Source organism: Montipora foliosa, unplaced genomic scaffold (genome assembly GCF_036669935.1).
Source record: "Montipora foliosa isolate CH-2021 unplaced genomic scaffold, ASM3666993v2 scaffold_437, whole genome shotgun sequence".
Classification (NCBI taxonomy): domain Eukaryota; kingdom Metazoa; phylum Cnidaria; class Anthozoa; order Scleractinia; family Acroporidae; genus Montipora; species Montipora foliosa.
Window position 1 is genome coordinate 240,001 of NW_027179742.1, and position 7,500 is coordinate 247,500.

The following is a 7,500-nucleotide window of genomic DNA, read 5'->3' on the forward strand; positions in this document are numbered from 1 at the left end:
AGTGCAATCTGGGGGATTTAAAGGGACAAAATGTCATATGTGGAATTGACACTTGCATGGTAACTAATACAACGCCAAAAAAATATTGGGGAAACGAATTTGTACGTCAAATAAAGCATTTTTTCAAGCCATTATATCACTACAGTGCCTTTACTTTAGAGCTAAAATTGTGGTGTCTTTTTTTTTCTGTCTCATCTCGTCATAGTAAAAATAAGACATTTTCTGACTCGAAGGAGATGGTGAAACTTTCTCAGGTGGTGGTTCATTGAGCCGTTGACGGGCTGGTTTGTGAGAAGGCTGAAAAGATATGTATTGTGATGATGACTGCTAGAATACAGATGTTGCTTACCATCTTCCATGTTCGGCATGTTTGAGTCTGATGGGAATTTAAGAGAACACTATGAATATAACGAGCCCACATTTTAAGAGTTCATGCGAATTTTAATTTATGTAGCAAAAACAGAAAAGATATGAAGGGAATATAGAAACTTCAACTACTTCAAGTGCTCACAAATAGAGAAGGGAAAAGCCTGCCAAAAGTAATAGCCATGGGTTGTAAATCCTATATATGGTTAAAATAGTGATAATGGAAGTGTGAAAAGTGCTCACCTTGCAAGAAATCGACAGTAGTTGGTCTAGAGCAAGCTCTAATATTGATCAAAATAAAGCTAAAAATTCATCTTTTTCCTAACTTGCATTCGTAAATAATATTACTTTTGAGTAAATCTTGTCATACAATATTTCTTCATTTTCCTTGTTTTATTGTGCATCTTTGGCAAAATTAGGCCTTGTTACACCCATTTTGTAAACATACAGTAGAAAATATGCAAAATGGTTTAGTTTTCTCAGAGCAATTTTTTTTTTTGGCAAGCCATTCACAATCCTAGTTTTGAGGCTAATTTACATTATACTCTAGCATGTCTCCTAATAAAACTTACCATTGCCCATCTGCTGTGTACTAGTGGACTGACTTAGGGCCATTAAATATTGTCTTGTTGCAGCTGGTAGAAGAAATGTTCATCTTTTGATTAAGGCTTGAAAACTACTCTTCCTCCTATTTGCAAAGTACTTTAATATTAATTAGAAGTGAAAAATTGGTTTCTTCTTCAGGTATTGATACACAAGGTCTGAGTTTATTATTTTGAACATTCTTAAATTATTGACTATTGCAACCCGGGTAACAAACATTACACATATAATTCATTGCTAGCTGTGGAAGATCTTGTTGATCCCGATGCAAAACAATCAATTTTAGACTTAATGGAAAGAAAGACTGCATTGCAAATTAAAAATGTCCTAGCAAAGAGGTTGTCTATCAAATGCTTCACCTTTGCAGTACAGATCATGGATTGTTTCTGTATAATTGTTAATGCCCTTCAGTGCTTATAGAATTAATTGCGGTTTTTTCTTCTGTTGTGTTTTTTGTAGGTTCTTTTTTAGGGATAAAATGGGAATGCAAGTGGCGAGAGATGTCTTCCCTAAATGTTTGCATACCAGCATCTCTAGGTACAACTGCATTTGGCCGTCTATGTGTGGCAGATGCTGATCCTGTATGATTTCCACAGTTATACCTCTCTGTGAAAATGAAATTGATAAAAACATTACGACTTTGCATACTGTGAGTGGAGGCAGATTTCTTGACTGCATGTTTACTTACCAGCATCTCTAGGTACAACTCCATTTGGCCTTCCTTGTGTGGCAGGTGAAGCTGCTGCTTCATTTCCAGAGTTGGGCCTCTCTGTGAAAATGAAAGTAATTGAAACACTAAGATTCTGCACACTGTTGCTGGGAATTGTACCACTCAGCTGGCAACATGAGGTACTTGTCTCTGGTATGTAAATTTCAACTACAGGTGTCAGTTGTTATTGAGTGACCCTGTGGTTTGAAAAAGTGGGCCGGGTACAAGACTCAACACTTTAATTCAGACAGATAATTATTTGCATACAGGAAGATATAGAACTGAAGGAAAAGAAGGAGTTTTACATGTCACACCTCCATTCTCATCATCATTCTTCAGAATGATGTAGACCCTTTTGGATGTGCCTCCTTTGAATTTTTGCAACAATTGTGCTGCATCTGGAACATTTTTGGCCACCTTCTTCAAGATGCTACCCCTGCTTCCACATTTGTACAGGCGTATTCTGTCAGGAGAAAAAGGGAAAGAAGAAAATGAAATTGTGTTGTGGGGAAACACTCTTGGTGAAAGTTAACCACACAACAGGCAAGGAAGCTTCTGAAGCATTGTGAGAATGTAAATTAAGATACAATAAGTTAACCTTATGTTAAAAATGGTTGCACCACTGTTTGTGAAGCAGACTCTCAAAAATTTCATGGTGCTCTTCTCTGATTTCTGTGCAGGGCTGTGCTCTGGTAGTGACCGGGTGGCTCAGGCGACCAGGATAATATTTTTGGGAGCTTGATTAGCTTTGTTTTATGAAAGCTGACAAGTGAGAGCTGAACACCCCAGATTGCCTAGATAAAGGCCTTCTGATAGGGTGCGATGAAAAAAAGCGAAATTTGCAGGGCAGACTGTGATTAGAACTTAACAGTGAAAATAAAAATAAATAAACAAAAAAAAGTGAGCAAAATTTTCTTTCGGATTGACATTATGCCAATTATGCGATTTTTTCTGAGCTCTTTTAAGCGTGTTTTGTAAGATTTCAGGAAAAGAAAATCTTTTTATTTTGTTGGCCTAAAGACATTTTGAACGCAAAGGAACAGTAATTATGCATCTTGGTCGACATTAGTTGGGATAAATTTTAAAAAATGAGGTTTTCTGCTCTATACTTCAATTTGAATAGAGAAGGCAATTATGTCATCATTCCAGTGATGTGTATATAAATTATCAGCCATTCGCATTGGCTTATCTGAACAAAGGGCGTGTTAAAGAATGAGACTCATACCAGGCCCCCGACATGCAAAAACTTTGAATGTTTATGAAATCGAAGGTGCTAAAGTTTTTTTATCCTTTTTCCAATGTAAATCATCTTTTAAATGGTGTATATATGCAGGAATTCCTACCAGACTTGTTGATTTGTGTTTTATTTTATGAATGTTGTGCGTTTTTTTGTGAATTATGCGATTGAATGCAATTTGAGGTCGATTGTGCAAAATCGCACCATCGCGCAATATCAGAAGGCCTGTAGATAAGAACATGCCCCTTTTCGGCTTAAGTCTGTTAATTTTATTCTTTACATCCCTTAAAACATTAAGTCCTTGTGAAATACCATATATTAACAACTCTAGGACAATAGTAAATGGGGTTTTGACAATAATTAAGTGATATATTTGTAAAGAAAGTGAAGGCTCTCCAAAGAACAAATTTCAGCTAGCAACCTATTACATCTACAATCGTGGACAAAACTGTTAGACATCAATAAGTGCAATATAATCTCTTGTAACATAGTTTAGTAACTTATCCTACCCCGTGCGTTCTGTCAGTCAATGACACCTAAACTGCAATCTGGTCTACACTATATATGGCACTTCTTTTTTTTTTACAACTTTGGATAAGGGGAAATAGGAAAAAGGGTATGCTTAAGAGATTTAAGAGTGTTATAAAAGTCTGACGCAACACGTTTTGTCCAAGATTGCAGGTAGCAGAGCACGTGGATATCACATTTGGGTGCTTTAGCCTTAGCAGCAAACGCATGTATCTTGTTGTAGTGGCTGCTTTTTAGTTATCAGCTGAACTGTGCCAAAACGGAGCACTTAACAATGAAATCCTGTGAGCCACACTGGCTGAATACCACATTTTTTATCCTTTTTTTTTGCAAATTCATGTGCAATGAATGGACTTTATCTTGAGGTTTAGCGAGTCACTAAATTTTGTATGCCATAAAACTGCAAATTATAGGTTAAGTCATGCTTTTTACCCCAGCAGCTTAAAATTTTGGTGTTTCATAGTCTGCTCCCTTTTGTTAGTGTGCTTTGTATAACACTTCAATTTGAAAGGCCATATTTGCAATCAATAATAAAATAAAACTGATTGTTAAGGTCCTGTACTTGCTCTCAATTATATTTGGTTCTGCCTGATATTTTCCAAACACGTGGAGGAAATTTAAACAGGAATGCAACAAATTATAGTGCAAGAAACAAATGGAAGTTTTGACGAGTCATCTTCAAAATTGTTTTAATTTTTGTATCTGGTTGATTTTTCTTTGCGCCACATGCGTGCGGTCACGCTCCGCCCTCGCTGTGATCCACTCCCTCCGCCTCGTGAAGCTCAAAGAGTGCGAGAATATGACTATTCCAGGCACTGACAGATATTTTTTGGTCAAACCGAGAAGTTATTACCCACGAGTGTGCCTTTATTCATCGGACATCTTCAACATTTATTGCTTAAGGTTTGCTTTAATTACACTCATTTTGCATTGACGAGCTGTATAATTTTCTACCCTTATGAGAATTGTGATCCGGAGAAGAATCTTTAATACAGCTTTGTTACATCAATTGAAGCGAGAATGTTTCATCTTGCGGCACAATCGTAATGTTTTCTATAAATGTTGCTTACCTTGTGAAGCCAGCTTGTGCCAACTCGGGGAAATGCTCTTTTATTTTGTCCCTCATATGACGCTCGGTGAATTGCTTCCCGAACTCCATCTCCTTCACCCTTCCCTCGCGATTTAGTTCATCCCAAGGCCTTCCACGTGGGATTGCTTTAGGAAGTTCCCTTAACCATACAAAGGTTCTTTACGATTTCGGTCCAGTTCGTGCTATAGAGGGAGATCCGGGTCTCTCGCTATCACTAGAGGAGCTAGAATCCGCCATGCCTGAAAGGTCAACTGAAGCGCCCAAAGTGCGGAGCCGAAATGTTATATTATATTACAAGCTATGAAGAACAATGACACTTCCGGTGTATGTGATGTGAACCTCCCTTCAGGAGTCAGAAGTGATGTAAAAGTCCCAAATGTTGATAAACCTGCTCTTTCAGTGCATTTTCGCAGTTTGTCTTCCATTGTATCGGTCTACTCTTTCTCTTTCATACAACATTTTGACCAAAAAGAACAAAACAATACACGCTTATCAAGTGGTTAATGTGAAATTTTCGCGACACTTGAATTTCGTGAAATGAAAATGACGCGAACAATAGGTGTCGCGAACATAATATGACACAAAAATTAAGTGAATAACGGGGTGAATAACTTTACATCGATAATAGGTAATAATGAAGAAAGGGCGAGTTTATTAGCATTAAAAAGTTGACAGAATCACGTTTTTATCTATTCTGAGGCAATTGCAACTCATTCGGGTGTTAATGTATTCTTCATTTTCTTGTCAGACATTATTGCCGAGTCAGTTAAAACAAAGATTCGTGATTCTTAAAAGATAACTCCAGGGTAAACTATAATTCATGATTTCGCGTCAATCCCTAAATTTACACAAACAACTCTGGAGATCATGGTCAATTGACTAAAATTAATGAACAAGCGTAAAATTCTTTGGGAAATTTTTAGAACTTTGTTACTGTCGTCCGACAGACCCGTCGCTGCATCTCTTGTTGTAAATTGGAAATTTTGACGTTATTGTAAATGAAGTTATTCTATTTGCTTCCAGCATAAGTTAAATGCCTGTAAACAGCGTCTTACGTGCTAAAGATCGCGAAATTAAAGTGATTTGTAGTACAAGAATCGCGCAAAATCGCCAAATTTAAGTGTCGTAAAATACGCGCATCGAAAAATCGCGAAATTAACGTGTCACGAGGATTTCATGTACATGTAAAAGGATAGCCTTCGCCTGGTCTCCGGGGAGAGGTCGGGTGGCCTGTCTGGATTCTTTGTGGCCGGGCGAGCACAAGGGTCAAAGAAATGGGATGGCCTTGCTTAGACCTTTTTGCTCTTGCCCCGCTCGCGCTGCCAGAAACATCCGTCTCGGACAGCTTGCTATGCAGGCTAGCGATCGGGTCTTAAGAGCTGGTCAGTTTTCAAAGAAAGAAAAAAAGTTCTCCTGTCTGAAATAAATTAGAAACCCTGTCATTCCACAGCTGAGAATCTTTCCCAATTTTCAATCATCAATCGAACTGCATGCAGAATTTCAGCGTTGATGGAACAACACAGTTCTGCAGTCTCAAGTGAACGGAATAATCTTTCCTCGTCTCTGCTCTTACCTGTTCGTGTGGGTGAAAATCGACCGAGGGTGATTCAGGGGCACCCAACGAGGATATAGTTCAAAACACTTAGACATAGCATCGTTAAATGCATTTTAGTATCGAAACGGTAAATGTAGATTTTTCATGTCTTCGGATTTCCTAGCTGAAAGTCTAGTGATCTGAAAATTAGAAAATTTCAGCGAAAACAGATATTTTCCGAAAATGGACGTTGGGTGCCCCTGGCGATTTAGGATTTTGCATTTCATCATTATTCCGGGAAGCATAGAAAGATTTCTTACTTTGGTTACTCCTCTTTTTTTCGTTTTTATTATTTTATGTTTTATTTTGTCTGGTAAGACTGTTTAATATACCCTGCATGATCCTCCACGATTTATGTCTCTCATATAAGCATTTTGAGCAACCTGCGGCGTTTGCACTATCTTTTTAAAATGAGCTCGTTCCTCCCTCTCGAGCTCCCTCGTCATATAATGTTCTTTCTTTAACTTCGGTGGTTGCTTGTAGAGACAGGAAATTTCGGAAACAACATTGATGAGAGGGGGAGGGGAGGAAAGAGGTCACATCTGGAAATTAAGGAAAGTTTCTCAACAGTTTTTTGCGGGATTGTATATAGGTGATCAGGACAGTATAGCCCACCACAACCGATCCAGCATAAAAGAGTGATCAGAAGACGAGCCCAGAATCGTCGGCCAGAACAATCAGAAGGAGAAAGTTGAGCAATTTTATGATACTAGAAGCCAGCCAGTAACAGCAGCACCTGTGCGTTCAGCAGTTTCAGTTATCAATACTTTTAATACTGTACCGCGCGTACCAGTTCATGCAACTGAGATGAGATAAACGGAAATGCAGTAGTGTACAATTACGAAAGATATTTCTGTAATTTCTACACATGAAGACAAAGCTGACTGTGTAAAGGCCCCTCAAGCCAACAATAACGAGATACTTGTAGAAGTGTAGCACATATTCAAGAGTGGGTCAGTGGCGAGAAATTGCCAACAATTGGAAAGATCGAGATACCCTTGTCATTCAATGGAAGAAAATGTCTCTGCCAGTCCCACGTTATCATGAAGGAGCATGACCACCAAAAGCTATGCTTGGTCGCGATTTCCTGCATGTCGAAAAATGGTGCAATCATTAACTTTGCTAACGGAACATTGAAACTTAACAACACACAACCTTTTGTCTCTAAAAGCAATCCACTATAGCACCTTATGGCTAGCTTCCTAGAATTTGCAGTACAAGAAAATCAACCGGATAAAAGACCTGACGACCGACAACTATTACCGACTGGTTACACTTTGCACTAAGATGATTTATGCAGCCATAGAAAACGACAGCTACATTATTCCTCAAACTCCTCATCATTTTGCTGTTAATGTCTTCTCATGCTAGCG